General features: G+C 32.9%; 1 protein-coding gene across 4 annotated transcripts in view; it reads left to right on the top strand.

Moving 5' to 3' along the window:
• The first annotated feature begins 4,478 nt into the window (after positions 1 to 4,478).
• Positions 4,479 to 19,786, top strand: part of LOC105333090 (monocarboxylate transporter 6) — a 31,850-nt gene continuing 16,542 nt past the window's right edge. For 2 of the 4 annotated variants that reach the window (XM_034467527.2, XM_034467525.2), the window contains exon 1: positions 4,479 to 4,616. The gene's annotated coding sequence lies outside the window, so the exon portion shown is untranslated. Of the gene's footprint in view, positions 4,617 to 9,877; positions 10,347 to 16,214; positions 16,439 to 19,786 lie in introns of those variants that run through there. The other 2 variants (XM_011435908.4, XM_011435909.4) reach the window with 2 other exon arrangements.

Here is a 19,786-nt window from a genome sequence, read left to right as displayed (position 1 = left end):
TTGGTTTAATTACCAAAAAATTATTGATTTCTCAATCAGTATCAAGCATAGCTCTTATATTTGTACCCTCAAGTTTTTAGAAATGTAATTTATACATCGTATGAATTAAAACATCTTCTCTTTAGTTAAATTTTTTTTAACAAAGTCTATATTTTTTCTCACATTATATGAAGAACTTCTACTTTTTTGCGTTAAATGTAGTCTGAGAACAATATCACATAATATACATAAACAGGAACTGACTTAGTATGTAACGTTTTAAAAACTTTTTAAATGTTCCTTAATCAGAATGTAACTGCGGAACATTTTACAGAATTTAATTTCTGCCTGTTACATTAACAAGTGGTAGGCGCCAAACTTGTTATTTTTTGTTTTTGAGTTAAAAGGAGTTTGTATGCTTGTTTTTTTGGGGAGGGGGTTAAACATAAAATTTCTTTAAATTCGAATGACTGCTACATGTATTTCTTATAATTTTGAACACGTATTAGGTGCAGCCGATTTCTTAAAATGGGTTTTAAAATGATGGTCACGTGTCATTTATTTCGACAACTGGTATATTTTATATACTTTCAAGTACAAGTACTATAAATTGGAAAGAAATATTAAAGACTCCAAGCAAATAAAATTAGTTTATACACATGCTTAGTTAAAGTTCTCCATGGAGATACCTCTATGGGCGGAGGAAAGAGTGAAAAAGACGTAAATGCAATATGAAAAGCTACTTTTTAAAAACATGCTAAAATACGAAACAGACCAGCTTAAATCAAAATCAACAGACTCTTTTGCAAAATAAACAGTTACCGACGCAAAATAAACGACTACCGATGAAAAACCAACATTGATTCTCAAAATTAACGCTAGATGGCCTGCGAAGAGATAACTGGAGAAATCTTTCCCTGGAGAAAATGTAACCCGAATAAAAAGTACCCACAAATCAGGGTGGAGCATATACTCCAAGAGAAAACATACTCTGGAGAAATCGTAACAAGAATTTAAATAGTTAATAAAATTGTTCTAATACGAAAAAATAACTTATTCAACAAACATTTGTATGGTTTTTGTTTTAGTATTGTTTTGTTTGCATAATCACAGCTAAGTTGAATAATTAGACAGTAATTGTGTTTACACATGGAAAAGCGTCGCTTGATCATTTTAACTAATCAGCAATTAATCAATCGATACACTTTAACTGAAATCGTTAAAAATATAAAGTTTTAATTGCATTATAATTGGAGAAGTAAAGGAAAATAAAATGATAAAAATAATGTGCTGGTTTTGTGAATACATGTATTTGATTCTTTTATTTATCTATATATGTCATTTTCCCTACTTGTTGCATGGACCTATACCCCTTTGTTTAAATCCGTTGGAATTAGGCACGCCCAGGTGTAAAGTACCCAATCAGGATTTGGATTTAATTTATTATATGTGCATTTGGTTTTTAAGCAGCACCCGGCAGTTTTAGGCCTATTTTTTTCAAAAATCTAGAAAATTGGTAATTATCAAATTCTTGGAAGTCAATAAAAATAATATTTCAGACGGTGGATTTATTATTATTATTTTTTTCATATACACGGTAGAAAATGATTATACAAATTCCAAAATCGAGGAAAATTGTTAAAGTAGTATTTTAAAATCTGATTCGAAATGTTGACAATGAAAATGTGCTATATATTTCTATATAGATGAACCCTAAAACGATGGATATTAGATTTTTTAAACTTTGCTAATAAACTAGATTTTGTTTACACTACATGTGCTTAAAAAATAAAGGGTTCTGCTATTGTAGTTTTCGCGCAAAAAACCTATATCAGCCTCCTTAAAGTTATCGTACCTTCAGCCTCAAAATATCTTTTATCATTATAAATGTTAATCGTCCTTAAAACTTTATAAATGAAATGAAATAAAAAGAAGTTAATTGATGGTATCCATACATTTAACAAAGTTATTGCAAATTTGCCCACGGTGGATATAATGGAATTAATATACAAGTTGAGATCAAATGGAAAGAAAAGTTGTACTGGTGCAACGGCTGTGCTGCGAACCCCTTTTTATTTTTATGTAGTTATTGAAGATCTCCATGGACCCACTAAGCCAAGCATTGATGAATCACTGATAATAATATTAGTACTAGAATACTAATTATATTTGACTACGTAAAAGAAGATTAATGGAATAAATAAATAAATAAGATACGGATAATTTAAGAGTTATCGGACATGACAGAGGATCTGGAATCGTTAAATGAAATTTCGACTACATTTGACATATTTAAATCAACATATTATATTGCTTTCACAACAAATACTTCGATAGCTGTATCTTGTTTTTATTCTAGTCGACATTGATTTTGAGAAAATATTTGATATGAATATGTACTGTATTTATGTATGAAAGAAAACCAAGGGAATAATTGTTTAATTTTAATCGGGGAATGTGTAAGCTTGGTCGCTATCATTCAAAGTGACTCTCTTGCTTGACGCTAATATGATTGTAGTTATGTGTCAAACACGGTTGATGCTTGATATAGACTAATTAAAAATTCATGCAAAAGTAACTAGACCGAAGGATTAAAGGGTTTGCATGAGTTGTTGAAATCATGTACTTACTATTTAACGACAAAAGTGGGAATATTTTAAAAAGATTGGCGCTGACATAATACACTGTGCATATAATTCCTTTCCGTATCTACCATGCAGGCAAACAATTCATAGTTAATATGAACAAGGACGCCTTATATGAAATTGTATCGCACTTCTACGTGGTAATTTATAGGTATTTATATTATAGTGATGCACACAGTTAATGCAAATTTGATATGGTATGCATTTTTTAAACATTGATGATTTGGTTGCCAAATCCTCTAGATTTTACTTGATTGTCTTCTACTTTTTAGACCCCATAAAGAAAAAGTCGGAAGGGCTGGATTACTTGTCCTGGCAGGTTTTTAAAATATCCTATGTCAGCCTTAACATTACGTCAATGTTAGAATGTCCTCCAAAGTAAGTTAAAAATGTAAAAAAAAAAAACCCACAAAAAACCCAACAACAACAAATCATTGAGATTTGCTTGGTTAGCTACGTATTCAGACTATCTGATGTCTGAGAGATTTGAAAGAATTTTTCAACATTAATATTCATTTCTCATATTTATATCTGTCCCAAATGTTATTTATAACTGATAGCATCTCGCAAACCCTTTAAATAATGGGAAGTTCACAAAGAAAAGGTTGTTCCCTTTTTACAAGGAAACTGTCTTACAAATATTAAGATAATCAACTATGACATTAACATTGTCCTTCGTTTTTGAGAACTTTTATTGAAATACTTTATTAATCATTTATGGTATAAACAGGCTGCATAACCGAAATCCGATGAGAAATTATTGTATTTTTAGAAGTATACACCCGTATACATAAGATTATTTGGATATGATTGTTTTGCCAAATTAAACCCTGAGAATAATGTCAGCGTCAGTGCAAATCAAGCACAAGATAAATGGAATGATCGTTGAAGAAATGCAAAGAAAATCAAGACCATACATTAACAACAAAACTGGAAAAGACCAACAAACCTGAAAGAATTATGACACATTATTTTAATTGTAAGGGACAAAGCCATCTACTAAACCAAATGTGTCAGACTGACACAGATAACGTAAACCATAATAAAGGTGGAAATATATATGATGATGAAGGTTATAAAGCAGATCAGGAGAGTAAAAATTTTCCTCCGTCAAAGTGGCTCAAAACCAAACCCAAAGTATTTAAACCTCCTTGAACGCAAATCTCAGAATCTGCAAACTAATCAGAAGAGTTCAGACAAAAAAGAAAAAACGAAGTCACCAGAAACAAAAAAGGACAAATTTTAGCAAAACTGCCACACAGTCTCTTTGATGATGGTTTCTTCCTCTTCCAAGGGAGACGAGGAGACGATTAAAAATTAATAAGAATGTGTGTAACGACATCTCTTAAGATACTGTCAAGAACTAATAGACTATAAAAGTTGTTTACACAATGAAATGCTTTCTTTATTGATTCAAGCAGGATATGAATGTGGCGATATTGCCCCCCCCCCCCCCCAAAAAAAAACCCAACAAAAATTAATTAAAATGTAATTAGTTTCTGCAATGATCGCTATCTTCATAACCTGTATGAATCTTCAAAAAAGTATGTTATTGCTTATAATTACATTGATTTGAATGGTTTCAATTTAAAAATAATCTACAATTTTCATATATCATGTTGTATTTTTAAAATTTATTTAAATTTAAACTTTTAAAAGGGGCTCTCATAATTCAGTTTATTGTATGTATGGATTAACATGACAGGGTGGTGAATGTCAATAATTGTATTTATGTGAAGCATAAAGTAATTTATACCATCTTCATTATTAATTGTTATTTTTGTCAATTTCCGGATTAGGCATGTGTACCGTTTTAGATTCTAATATTACACTCATTATTTTGATCACGTGATCTTTGTTTACCACAACTTTAGAAGTGAGAAGATTTTGATAAGTTTTTTGGATTTTTTGATGTATTGTCGTCGTTTTATATGGAGCATTTTGATTGACACGGCATTCTTTTTCCTTTGAGACTTTAGCAGCTCAAACAATGTAAGTACGAAGTGAATTTCGTCAATAGATATAGTAGTGCCTTCGTTTTTGCCACTCCTTAGTCATGTGTTTTTCATTGTGTATGTACAATTTTTATATTCATGATACTGTATCTTTTTTGTTGTTTTATTTTTCATTGAAACAGGTGTAACATACAGTTTGATAGCGGACAATACCGCTACATTTACATTGGCATTTGTAATAAAATGCTCTTTTCAATTCAACATGTTGTTAATATTGTCTTTCAAATTGGCAAAAAACAGAGCAGTGTAGACTCTGGTTGAGAAAATTAATATAGGTTATATGATAGAAACATGGACGATAGTATAATAAATCCTTTTGCCACATCATCATTACAATGAAGTAAAATTAGCAAGTTTAAAGTTAATTGTTGACTAGTCTTCTTCAAAATTCTTTTTATTAGGAAGATTAAATTCAATGTTTTAAGCATCATAACATTTAATTATGTATTAATGTTTTTATTAACTCTCTGTATTGAAAAAAAAAACATATTATGAAAAGGTTTACATTCATTGATAAGCTTGCGAATGAAAAATGGAATGTGGAGATAACGAATATTGTTCAAAGTCAAAAGTTTAAAGGAATATACAAATCAGGAGCAGAGCAAATCATGTTAAATTCCATGGAGAAGTGATCATTCTCTGCTGATCGGTCACACCGGCCGTGTGCTCTTTGTGGTAATCGGGAAAGAAGAAATATTCGTAGACAGTTTGGTGATTGAACAATATGTATGTTTTCTCACATGTACCGTACATTAATAACTACTTTGAAAAATTATCTTTGCATTGCACAAAAGTCATTTAGAGAATAAAAAAAATAGGTTTGACAAAGTAAAAAAAAACTTGACAATTTTAACTTTATGAAAATCCTTAATTTCAATGCAAATCATTACGAGCATATTACGAAGAAATGTCTAATTTACATAAGACTTCTCACCATCAGTGGCAAAATGCTTCATCAATTATTAAATTTAAGAATCGTGCAAGGAATGCAGGAATTGGTTAGGGCCATATTACAAGTTCATAAGTTGCTGTCGTTTTTGCAGACCGGTTGTACGACAACGAATTTTAAATGTCTTCATCATGTATGATGCATAAATTATGCAGTATACAGCCTATAATTATGTAGGAACATAACACTTCGGGATCATGAAAATAAATTTCCCATCTTAATCCGCCTTTCCTGTGGCCATTTGTACGAAAGCCGAGAAGGATCATTCGAGATTCGAGATTCGAAATACGAGATTCGAAATACGAGATTCGAGATTCGAAATTCGAGATTCAATATCTAAATTAACCAATCAAATCATGGATCTGAAACCTGTATCCTAGCAACATCAAACTGTTCTAAATAAAGATCATTCGTACATGCTCTTTCCTACAAATAAATGTCTTAATAGCTCTTAAATAGTGGTTGATGGTTATATTAACATTGATGAATTAACCTTACACAGTAAAAACAATTAAAGTAGAAATAACACTGTTGGCTTTGCGAATCTAAGTGGTTTTGTTTGCCCTGTATGTATTCCCCCCCGAACAATTTCAACCCAAAGTGTATTCGCCCCAACTGTGTAAAAATCGGCTCGCGAAGAAAGATCTGTTTAATCTAAATGTTATAGCTATGAAACGAAACTCAAAAAAATAATCGACATGTCAAAATATAGGTTAGGATAAAGTTTTAAACCATAGAAGATATAATGATTTACAACCTCAAAGACAAAAATCCAGATAAGAATAGTGTATTGTAGGGTATGGCAATGCCATTGTCGATATGAGAGAGAGAGAGAGAGAGAGAGAGAGAGAGAGAGAGAGAGAGAGAGAGAGAGAGAGAGAGAGAGAGAGACAGACAGACAGACAGACAGACAGACACAGAGAGAGTTTTGTAGTGTCAAATTCAGTTTGATTTAGAATTTGAAATTGATTTGATTTGTTACAAGCATATATAGACAATAATTAAGCCTCTTAAACGAGAAAAGAGAGGAGGTAGCTAGGGTAGGGCAGACCAACTAGCAAGCTTTAATTTTAACGGTGTTAGCGCACCTGTGATTTACATCTCTCTCTCTCTCTCTCTCTCTCTCTCTCTCTCTCTCTCTCTCTCTCTCTCTCTCTCTCTCTCTCTCTCTCTCATCACCTAGCATTTCTTTTTCCGTGAGGGGGCTTGGGGTATTTGTGATGTCTTACATTAGCTAGCGATAATGATAAAAAACACATGAAATTTTCTTTAAATTGTGTGCGGATCGTATACGCCAATAATCTGTTTTCAGTATATACATTTCAAGAGGGGGGGGGGGGCGGCTATATAGTCCTAATTAATTTGTCAGTTATTCTGTCCCCACTTTGTTTTCTCTTCGTTTTCCAGGTTTTTTTCATTTGGCTCGGCAAATTGATATAAAACTTTCTGTGTAGCTCCACAACGATGCACTGTAGATAAATTATGAGTAGTTTTACTTTTGATAAACAGGTACATATCCGTACTTGATTTTTAATTTGACTCTTTTAATCGGATTTAATATTCCAATAATTATAGGGTAGGAAAGAGTAGACGGGACTTTTTTGCGCATATCCTACTGTACCATTCATTCAACACAGGTATTAGCACTCATCGAGTTCGACTTGCTTTCCTTTTCTTTCATCCACTGGATTTAAAGCTATTAATTTTTGAAAATATTTTGAATTTATGGCCTGATTATATATAAATTAGAGCTGCGCTGGTGCATATATTTACCCAAATGGACCAAAATATAACCAAATGAATCTAAAAGTTTTGACAAAATTTGTTATAAACGTACGACTCTTTTTTTCAATTCTAATCGGGTATGTCCTTTAGAAAAATCTTGAACCACACACATTTTAGCAAATAAAACGACAATTGTTTCATTTTTTTATGGGGAGGGAGGTGGTGCCGGTAAAGGACATGTATTGCTTGTGGCAGTTGTGCTACACTCTCATTTGTTATAATAGGTAATACTACATATTGATATAAAATGAAAGTTTCCAATTACACTGTACATAGCTTCTATTAAGCATTTTGACCCGTGCGATAGTTTAAAACAATTTTCAAAGCATTTATTGTAATTCAACCGATCATTTTTGAAATTTAATTTTCTGGATCCCCGCCTGATACGTCCGCCTTCTTGTATATTAGAATTACATGTACGTTGACCATATGTACACATTAACTTAATCGGCTATGTTATGGGACGATAACATTTTTTATCAATGTTTTTGCAGGATATGTGACAAATAACAGCCTATTTGTGGGTTTTTGCACTGATTATTTGAGATAATTTGCCGCCATCTTTTATGCATTCCACACACCACTCACAGTTTCTTTATTTGGTGTTCTGTGTGTATGGCGACAAATTGGTAAATTTGCACCACTCACCCCTTGTAGCTTCATCCTGATTACATTTTATCTGGCTAAGTGTAATGTAGTAGTATATTAAATACACACATCTTTGTTTGCAGTGCTTATTTACATCTTTAGAGATTTATTTACAAAAAAAGTAAACATTTGTATGACTTATATGTAATTATTGTCAATTTTGGTGCGGTGGGGGATAGGGGGGTAGGAAACTACAGAGAAACTTAACTTGGCTGTGAAACATATGCTTTTATTCTTTCTTGTTGATATATCAATGAATGAATTATAACAAAATATATGTACAACAATTAATTTTGAAATATTCATGCACAATCAAATAAAGGGTTTTACTGTTCTCTGCACAAGAAATCGGCAATGTGAACAAATTTGCGCCCTATCATCCCTACCTTTAATTGTAGATAGTAGGTATCCTTCTATATTGAAAACAATTCCAAAAGTAAGACTCATAATAAGTTGCTTACTGAGGAAAAGGAAAAAAATTGTATTTATTAATAATTCCGTATGCATATGATGTGATAATATCTCAATGATTTGTTTATAATCATAGTACTAGTGTATCACTGTATACATGCATAAAAACGATAAGTAATGCTTATATTTATTAGTGAAACAGGACAGATTATTTATATTTAGATTATTTAGATACATGTACTAATCTTCATGCGGGGATCTAGAAAGGAGGTGGTCAGGGGATCTGGACCCCCTCCTCGGGAAAATTGGAGCTTATTAAATTTACATAGTAAAATTTTTTAAAATTGGCCTAGGACCCCCTACAGAAAAAATTAGCTACGCTTATGAAGTTCTCTATCATAACCGCATTTTTACACAAAAGGGGTGAATAAACCCGGGTTTTAAACTATTACTGGTGGTGAAATACCTTAGGGTTCAAACGCATCAGGTGGAAATGCACCAGGGCAAACAAAATCACTTAGATCCGCGAAGCACACTGCATTATTACTAGTCTACTTAGATATTCTGTGTAAAAGTAAATACAAATAATTATTTAGTTAGGTAGGGAGAAGTGAACATAGCATTTATTTGTATATAAGAGCATGTACGTATGATTTTTATTTAGAACAGTTTGATGTCGCTAGGATACATATTTTCAGATCCTTGATTTGATTGGTTAATTTAGATATTGAATCTCGAATTTCGAATCTCGAATCTCGTATTTCGAATCTCGTATTTCGAATCTCGAATCTCGAATGATCCTTCTCGGCTTTCGTACATTTGCACCGTCAACCGTCTGTCGGCAAGAAGAGAGCAAAACTGACACGTTTTTTTCTGTTTACTCAGGTTTCCATTGTCTCTTAACGCTGTTATTAGCCATTGTTTTAAGAGGTAGGCAGAATTTGCAATGATGTGCATATGTGGTGGAGCTACATGTAGCGCTCCATTTTCAACTGTTGTAAAGAAAATCCCGTGCATTATGGGCACAACCAGGCCATCCAGAGTGATCAATTAAAAGCATGAGATAATTATCCACAACAATCTTAAATAGGAATCATAAAAGTATACCATTAGTATGATTTTTTTTTTTTAAAAATTCGATTGTTTGTTTAATTATTATTACATGAACAAACCTGTAACTTTATTGATTGTTTTCACTTGCGGTTTATATGATTTGAATCTCCCCAGTGGGAAAACTCATTCTAATATGGGTTCAATCGAGTACACTACTGATCCCAAGAAAACCACTAACAAACTGAAATGTCTGTGCAGCTATGTTCTGTGCTGTTTGATCCGGCCGTTCAATTGCATTTAAGAATATCTTTTTCAAAATGCACGCAACTTTAATGTCTTGTGTGCAGTTGAGCGAGAGAGAGACACATCAAAACGATTGCCAGTCTGTCGTATAGATAATTGATTAGCCGAATACCAAATAAAAAGAAGTAGTTGCTTCTTGTGACATTGTCATATTGCCTACATTCGTAACAACACGTGATGTAAAATTAACTCCTTTGAATGAAATTTCTTTGCACATGTGCATGAGATATATTTAAATCAATTCGAGTTTACACTTGTTTTCCAATCGATGTAGACCTACAGATCGGCCACGAGATTCAGGTGTGAAATCTGGTTTAACTAAATCGAATGTTTATTTACCTGTGTGACGGTCCTTATTTACGAGTGGTGTTCATCTTTAAGTCGATGATACAATTGTGTTTTCAGACCTAATTTTGGATGTTCATAGGAAAGTATATAACGCCTGTATATACATTTAACAAAACGATCTTAGTATATTCATTGTGTACCTCGATTATTATGTTAGAAATATGTTACCAACCGGATGATATTCTCGTGGAGTGGATTAATCGATAAAACGTGAGGATAAAATAGTGTTGCTTCTTTTAATACAATGTTGTTGGGCACTTTTTACTTATCTTTTTGTACACAGCATAAATATATTTCTCATCTTTCTAAAGACTAATATCACTTGATAATAAAATAAGGTTGGGCACAGGTTATTGTATTCAAGTTATACGGTCGTCTTTACATTTGCAGAATCCGTCACATCAGAAGTAATGTCCAGTAGTAAAGACTCCATTGCGATGTTGATCATGGGACAATTTTTTTTCACATGTATTTTTAGGAGGTTTACATTATCATGCGCACTCCAGGGCTCTTTCTAGGGAGAAAAAAACCCCAAAATGGATCTATCGTTTTTATATTGCACAAAATAGTGTTTTATAATTACTCTATTGTCTTATATTGTAGATATCCCATTGCATATAACTTCATTTTAAGAAGAAAAAGTTTTAGATATATTGCTCTTATAGTCTGTCTGAGGTTACTTCTTCCCTCACTTTCAGACCACTTTCAGGGGGGGGGGGGTCTTTGTTGAATGACTCTTCATTTCTTTTTACTGGGAGAAGTAAAATTGAACGAAAACAAATTTCCTACGGAGATTGATAATGGAAAAAGTTTACATTTTTATCCACTCAGAATTACTCGAAACATCTTGCACAGTTTTTCAACATTATTTATGTCAACTGCAATGCAACATCCCCGTTGACTTTCTATTTTTGGCTTTATATCGAAATCTTGTTTTTATGATTACCAAAATATTACGTAAAAAGTAGTGGAAGCAGGAACGTGTAGCCGACCTTAGCATTACGCCTTTTTATTTACACTCAACAAAACTACTAACTTGTCAGTTTCAAAAGCATTATGTTGGTGTTTTTCTGCTGAATATGATTAACCATATTTGTGATTGATATTAGTCAAAGGCGATAGGTAAAAAAGAAAAACACTTAGCATGGACAAAATATTCATCGCGAAAACCTATAACAGTTGGAATATTGGTGTCTGCATTGTTTCCAAGACAAATTTTACTCATTTCTCAGTGAGTGAAAGTTGATAAACAGTATATACCGGTATACAACACTAGAACAAATAAGAACTATATATGATATTAGTCAAATTTGGCCCCCAAAATTCGCTATTTTTAAAATGATTCAGGTACATTAATTTGTTGTGTTATTTTATAATAGAGTTGACATGAAATATGTTTTTCACCTATTTATTTGATTATATGCACTCACTGGCAGTATATGACGTCAGAAGTGACGCTATTTTCATAATTTAATCAAAATCAATCAAAAATTGACATTTTCTTATCTTTTTTCGAATGGGAATTATAGAGCGACTCTTTGAACAAGAATGAACTTTTTGTCACGTATAAGTATTGGATAGATACATCTTTGGTGAAAATATTTTGTTTGTTCAAGCAGTCGCTCAATGTTTCCTTAAAGAAAAACTACCTAAAAACAAGCCGTTTTATGCTAAAAATGAGAAAATGGCGGGAAAAGGTAAACTTTATGATGTCATATTTTTAAATTGTGGGTACTAAAATCAAAATGAAAATTATAAAAAAAAATTCAAATGTATATTTATATATATCTTTCCCATCGGCAACTTAAAACAATCCAAAAGTTCTGAGCAAAAAATCAACCAAATTGGAAGTGTTTGTGATATTTAACAAAGGTCAATGTCTTGGGTCATGACCAGAGAACAAGGTCAATCCATTGTTCTTCACTATTTAAAAGTTAAGTGGAAATCGGTCAACCTGACGGCAAGACAAATAAATGTGCTTATTTCATTATAATAAATACATTATACTTGGTGGACACTTAAAAGTTTTGTTAAGTGTATGGATACAATATTATCCTCATTTTTCAAAACACTTAAAATTCTTTAATAAACGTCTGCTTCAAGTAGCGATTCAAATACTGTGTATACTCTATAATAATCTACACAAGAATCCTAAGGCTTATAACACAGTCACGAAAACTTCAATCTAATCAAAGATGAAATAGATAGATAGATAAATGATAGATAGATAGATAAATAGATAGATAGTTGGATAGATAGACAAATCTACAGTATGCATGATTAGCACATATATCTCGATATCTGCTTCGGAACCTACGCGAGAACAACGCACAATATGCTTTGCGTATGATTTTTAAGGTCGTGTAATTATATTTGCGTTATTTGATCATATACATGTATTTTGTCCTTTAAAATACACCATTCTGACATTACCCTGATATTTTGCCTTTTTACTTGAACTGAAATAGTCGCATACAGACAAAATACATACCATTTATGACTTCGTCTGTTTACTTGAAGATCCAAATTGATTATCATTAATCAAAAAGGAGTTGTGCTAAATATTTTTAGTTGAAGAGAGTTTGAAGAAAAGCAATTTTACGATATTAAAACATTATTGATAAACTTTTAGCGGGATTTTATTAACATGAAAAAGGTCCAATTCATAAGACTTATTCTGCCTGGTGCAGCAGATAGCTAACCTTGCACAACGCAAACAAAAGTCACACGGGTTTCATATTTTATTTTGTGTGGAAACGTTGCCGTCATGAATAATATTGGTAAAAAACTACAACAAATAGAAATAACAAATTACTAAATAGGAAAATATAGAATTTAACTTTATACCTTTAACTGTAAATTACTTTAAAGACCATAATGGTGTGCCATACTTTTAAGAATGTTTTATCTGTAAAATAAATTTCCATCTGTAACTATACTTCAAAAATACAATTTAATACTAACAAATTTGAGCAATTACTTCAATAAAAAAGACTTACTTAGTGGTTCGAGGCACGCGTCTAACAAGATTGAAGACGATTGACAAAGTGAGACCGGACTGGTCAGTAAGGCTGACAGGAAGTGAGTGATTGACCAGATATAGTTAACTTGTACCAAAAATGATTACCGGGTATATTAAACTCAAAGTGGTTAGCTTGTAAAAAAAATATTTCTGAAGAATTTTACAATTAAACCATATACAACACAAGACTATTTGCTATTATGGTCTGTAGCACAATTGAATCACTAATTTATTTTTAAGTTGAATATGTGGGTTTGTTAATTATACCTTAGAACAACAAAGAATATGAAATAATATTGGTTGAATTAAAACTACTTCAACAATGGTGATTATGTCGGTGTAACAAAAAATGTTAACCCGGGTTGAAAATTGACCCGGGTTTGAAAAAATTATATCATTAGTGGTCAACATTCTGTCCACTAATGCAACATTATATCGTTAGTGGACAGTGTATCATTATATAAATAGTGCCTGTTTGGGAGGGTAACAGTTGAAATTGACACCCCGAGAGAACCATTGTCAACCGACGCGAAGCGGAGGTTGACAATGGTTTTCGAGGGGTGTCAATGTCAACTGTTATCCTCCCAAATAGGCACTATTTATTTTATTATACTGAATGTCTTAATTTTAAAGAAATTTTTCTGCTTTTGTATAGAAATGACGTGAATTCTACGGCGAACTGTACGCGCATAATTTACGCGCATGTAACAATTCGTTGTGTTACCCGTTGCCAAGTGTGTTGCTAACGCTGAGGGTAATAGTACAAATTATCAACTGCGTCTAAACAAATCAGATTTCAGTATTTAACATGAAAGTATAATAAAAGAGGTTGCTACATACCACGTTTTCAGTCAAATGAAATATTAAATGATTGAAGTCAGAAAAATCAACCTTTGAAATGTCATTATACCCAAGACGGCAAATATAGCGGATAGTATGAAAGAGTTAAAGTTTTGAAACCGAAACTTTTAAGTACACACATGTACAATTAAACTGTGAAGAGCAAGTTACACTTCTGTTCAAAGACAGTTCAAAACTCTGAAGTCGGAGTCAATTTTCAACAGGGTCATGATCAGTTTTTAACGTGTCGATGTCCTAAGAAGTTTGAAAAATATTTTTCAAGCTGTTGAAAACTGACCCCAGGTATAATTTCACGACTTTTGGTATCAATTTTTCAACGTTGAAAAATGATATCCGGGTCAAATTTCAACCCGGGTCAAGATTCCTCGTTACGCCGGCGAATGCGTCATAAATGTCCAATACTCCCTAAACACACCCACGAAAAAGTTTCTGTGTAGTGTTTGTATCTGTATTGAACACATTTCAATATTTTTTTCTGTCAAATCAAGATAAGTAGCTTATTAATCATAATTTTGTTAATCTTGCAAGTTTAAGAAAAGTTATTGTTAAGTTGAATTAATTAAATAATCACTGATCGCGACTTGTCTGATAAAAATATGAAAACTGCTCATTATTGTGCTGTCAGTTAATTATCATGACTTCTCAAAATAAATTAAAGTTGAAGCGATTTACCGGAAATATAACATAAACGGCCGGTATTGGTTTGACAATCTTAGCAAACCACGGTCAACATGAATAATCATGGTGGAGATATATATATATATATAAACGGACACCGGACCATGGCTTGAGACGATGTTGTTTGAAAAAACAAAAATCCATATCGGCATGAATATCGGATAATATTAGGAATTAAAACATGGAGCTGAAATTTTTTATCAGATACAAAATAATTAGGTAGAGCAAGTTCCATTTCAGAGACAGTTCAAAAACCTGTAGTTGGTCAATTTTCAACGTGTGAGGTCATCAGAGATTAGAAAAAAACATTTTTTTTGAGCTGTTGAAAAATGACGTTTGGTCGCAGTTTTAACGTTAGAAAAGCCCCCGCCCCTCCTCCCCCCCCCCCGCCCCCCAATATCCCAAATCAATAATCAATGTTGAAAAATGAAATCCGGGTATACATTTCACGACTTTTGGTCTCAGTTTTCAACGTTAAAAAAGCCCCCCACCCCCACCCCCACCCCGAATCAATAATCAATGTTGAAAAATGAAACGCGGGCCAATTTTTAACTTGGGCTAATATTCTTTGTTACAACGACATGATCCCTATTGTTTAAGTAGTTTTAATTCAACTAACTTTAATTGATATTCCTTGTTGTTCTAATCTATAATTAACAAACCCATATATATATATATATATATATATATATATATATATATATATATATATATATATATATATATATATATATATATATATATAAATATATATATATATATATACAGTAAAACACGCTTATAACGAAATCCCAGGGACGGCCAATTTAACTTCGTTATAAGCGTAATTCGTTATATCCGTCAAGTTTACAACATGAAATAGAGACTTGGGGAATGAAATTCACTTCGCTGTAAGCGTCAATTCATTATAAGCGTGTTCGCTATAACCGTGTTTTACTGTATATATATGTATATATATATATATATATATATATATATATATATATATATATATATATATATATATATATATATATATATATAATCTTTTATCATGTTTTATCATTAAAGGTTTCAAATCCATCCACTAATGCAATTGAAAATGTGTGCAAATGTATATCATTAGTGGTCAAGGTAGTACTTATTTCTCAGTTTTTTTCCATATCATTAGAGGTTACGGTTTTTGACCGCTAATGATACAAATCTGAAATTATATCATTAGCGGTCGGTTAGGTTGTTCGTTAATGATAAAATTATATCATTAGTGGTCAACATCCTGACCACTAATGAAACATTATATCATTAGTGGACGTTGTATCATTAGAGGTTGCTACAGAGCGTATTAAAGATTTTGTTCAGTGGCGGGTTCCACGCTAATTTTCCCCTTACCTGCAACATACATTTTGGCTAGCAATCACGAGCACTCGCATTGCTGAACACCCCTCTGGTAAACCTTGTGCTTTAATGGAGAGGAACGATGTTTACCGATTGCTATGACTGCGTAAAATCATTCAAGCAGAAATGTAATTTAAATCGACATCAACGAATCGTGCCTGGATCACCTTATGCCTCTGAATGTCCTGTTTACCATTTAAAATTTAATAGAAAAGATAACTTTAAACGTCACATCAAAACATATGGAGAAAACAGTGAAGCGGATAAAATATGAAGTGTGGTTATAACAAACAGTATTCAAAATCAAAATTCCAAAGGAAAAACAGAACAGGGCCAGAGGAAACACGGACCTCTACAAAAATAAGAGGTAAGATCAGATGCCCTAGAGCATAGAGCATCCCCTGCTGACCGGTCACATCCGCCGTATGCTCTTTGTCAAATCGGGAAAATCCGTAGAAGATTCGGTGAATAATAATGGCCCAACAATAAGTTTGAAAAACGTCAGTCAGCATTCTACCTAACGGAAGATTGTATTTGCTGACAAGGTCTTTGTATCGATCATATTACTTACGAAAATCATACTAAAAAGGATTCATTTAAACATAAATATGAAGAGAATTCTCAACCACTAAAAAAACCAACGAAATACAGAAGGCTTAGACGTTGCTGATGCCATGTGGAATTCAGAACATATAAATAGCTACAGAATCAACAGGAAAATGGTGTACTCACCTAACACCTATTTTTTCGAGGTAAAAAATGTGCAAGATATGCTCAGAAGCAGGTCGTGAATGTCGCTGGTGTCACCATCCCTTACCAGAAAGATTTTACAGCAAAGAGCAGATAACAAAAGCTTACAAAATTTATAGATAAGCTAACAACAATTTTATAGGGATGGAAGTTAAAGATGGATTTTAAAAATGGAAGTCAATACAGTAGAATTCGTTTCCTCTGCCTTGGAGCAGTTATCTTCCCTTTCCACCAAAATTTGCAAAGGAAAAGACCGTACTCAACATACAAACTGACGATTATTTTTTCCTTGGGGCGATTTCATCCCCGCTTCATCAAATTAGTACTGAGGACCAATCTACACGTGTGCCAATCTAAATAAAATATGAATTTGAATTGAATACTAAGGGATAAGATTTCTCCATACCTTTGTCCAAGATTAATAGATTTGAAAAGACAAACGACATATCAGTCAACGCGGTTGGATTTGTAAAAAATGAAATCCCCCCCTTCATATAACTGAAGCGAGAAATGCAATCCTTTAGGAGCATGAGCAGGCAAATGGGGTTAGAACAATGAAGAAACATTCTACTGTAATTTCTTGTCTTGATTGGTTCACAAGACAAGATTTATCGGATGAACATGTTCCTTATTGCTCTCTTCATGGTCCCCTTACAATGTCATTTTTAAACTCAGAAAAAAATTAATTGGTGCCATTCAAGCACGTTAATAATTAATACAAGGTGTCCTTTGTCTTTTATCTTGACTTGGAAAGCATATCATTGCATGTTTAATCTTGCATATCAAGTCAAAATCATTCCTTAACCACACCCAACCAAAAGCTTGAACCCTGTGGAATTTAATGTGTCTGATATTATGCACAACAGTTGCAATTACGACATAAACCAGATAACAAGTGCCATTGGGAGATAAAAGGATAAGAAAATATCATGTATTCCAAACAATATGAAGAAAGACATTACTTTTGCGTTTCTTTGATTCGCTGCAATTTTTGAATGCCTTTCTAGACACTAAGTAAGAGATCTAGCCAAAGAAGGGGGAGGGGAGTCGAGGTTTCAAATTTTACCTCGACATTTTCAGTCTAAGGTTGATAAAGGTCTCCTACTTAGGATAATGGTTTATCTATATGACTACATGTACTCTTAAGATAGGTTTAATGTCAGAGGGCTACCCCCTGTCACAACATTTTGAAAAAAGCTGTTCGAATTTGATATATCTGAGAGTGAGTACGTTCAAACTGAAAACGTATGGAAAACAAATCTATAAAATGAAAGACATTGGAGATTACCATGTTTTATATATAAAAACAAGTGTGATAATGCTTTTTGATCTATCCAGAGCAAATAGAAAATGGTTGCTGTAATAAAATATCCCATATGACTCGTACTTGGGGTATATACTAGAGGTTGATCTTGAATGTCCAACCTCATTACACGAAAATCACAGTGATTATCCTCTTGCTTTAGAAAACAAATTAAAACCATTACAAATGATATGTTAACTTCTCAAAGTTTGATGCCCAAAGATAAGTTAGGAACTAGTACTTCCTTGTCTTAACGATGTTGTTCTTCATTATGGAAATTTAAGATCGATGTACTATTTGTCGAAAGGCTGTGTATTATCCACACTCCAAAGGGTTCTATGATGTACACAGTCCCTTTGGTTGAAGTCAAGCATTGGTTTTGATACGCAAATGATGTCTCAGGCTACAACAGATTTCTAGAAAGAATTTTTAAAAGCTGACAAATAATTCTTACTGTGGGAAAGCCAATGAGAGCATGTGGAAGAGAGGGACCAAAAAGAGATGACGTAGAGTATGTGCGAAGCCCAACTTTATATCTTCTAAGAACTTCAATAAAGACCTGGAGGACGTCAATCTCAGAAAAAGCAACGTTGTTCTCTATCGCCTAGGTATAGCTTATTTTTTTTTATTCTTAACCTGGCTAAGCTGCCCAGGTTCGAGGTTAACTACGACTTTATTAAATCTGCAAACGGAGAAAAGGCCACTCTTTGTTTACAAACACGAATTGCCTTTGCTATGATATCCAAAAAAGATTTTTATCAAAATATGTTTCATAAAACTCTTTTTGACACCAGTTTTTTTCTCATTCACTTTCTTTTTTCCATCACAAGCGCTAAGGTCCTCGGCAAAATAAAGGATGACTGCAGAGGGAAACCAGTGGAAGAATTCATTGGTCTCAGATCCATGTTAAACAGTTTCTTTAATGACGACATGGAGAAGACTGTTAAAGGAGTAAAACATATCTGTAATTGACAAACACTAAAAACAACTGGGTTGTAAGCGAGCCCTCTATGATCATTGTTCCATGAGTCATTCAATGAATTTGTTTAGATGTTACAACCAGCTGTTTCAGTATCTGTCTGCAAAACATTGCGAAATCTCTATGATAACAAACGGATAGTTATAGACTCTGGCATACACACTTTAGCTCATGGTCGTAATAAAATAATACAAAGTGTCTGGGTAAGACCATGAATACTGTAAATAATATGTAGAACTAGACACGATCTCGTTGCGAGCAACGAGGAGGTCTTCCGTCCGATTTTTAGAATAGGAAATGACCTTGCCTTTTATCTTCATCAACGAAACATATCAGAAAATGCAGATGTGATCTAAAAGATGGATGAAGGATTATACACCCCATTGGATCCCTAATTTAGGGACCAGTCCGTTTTCATTTCTTATCAAATAAGAGGTCTTTTGATTTCGATACATTTTGTGTTAAAAGTTTAGAAATCTGTTACTGTTCTTGATTTATCTGGAAGAGATCTGGGAACGGAAAACAAACAAGTTTTGTTGCAGATTGTTAACCACATTTTTAAGCGTATTAAGCGTATTTTGTTTCAATATTGCTTTTTAAAATTGATTTTTTTTAATTTTGGGACGTTGATGATAAGTTCGGACTTTTGGCTCCTGAAAATCCTTTATTACATAACATAGGAG

The sequence above is a fragment of the Magallana gigas genome, chromosome 6 (genome assembly GCF_963853765.1).
Source record: "Magallana gigas chromosome 6, xbMagGiga1.1, whole genome shotgun sequence".
Classification (NCBI taxonomy): Eukaryota; Metazoa; Mollusca; class Bivalvia; order Ostreida; family Ostreidae; genus Magallana; species Magallana gigas.
This window is presented reverse-complemented; position numbering and strand designations above follow the sequence as displayed.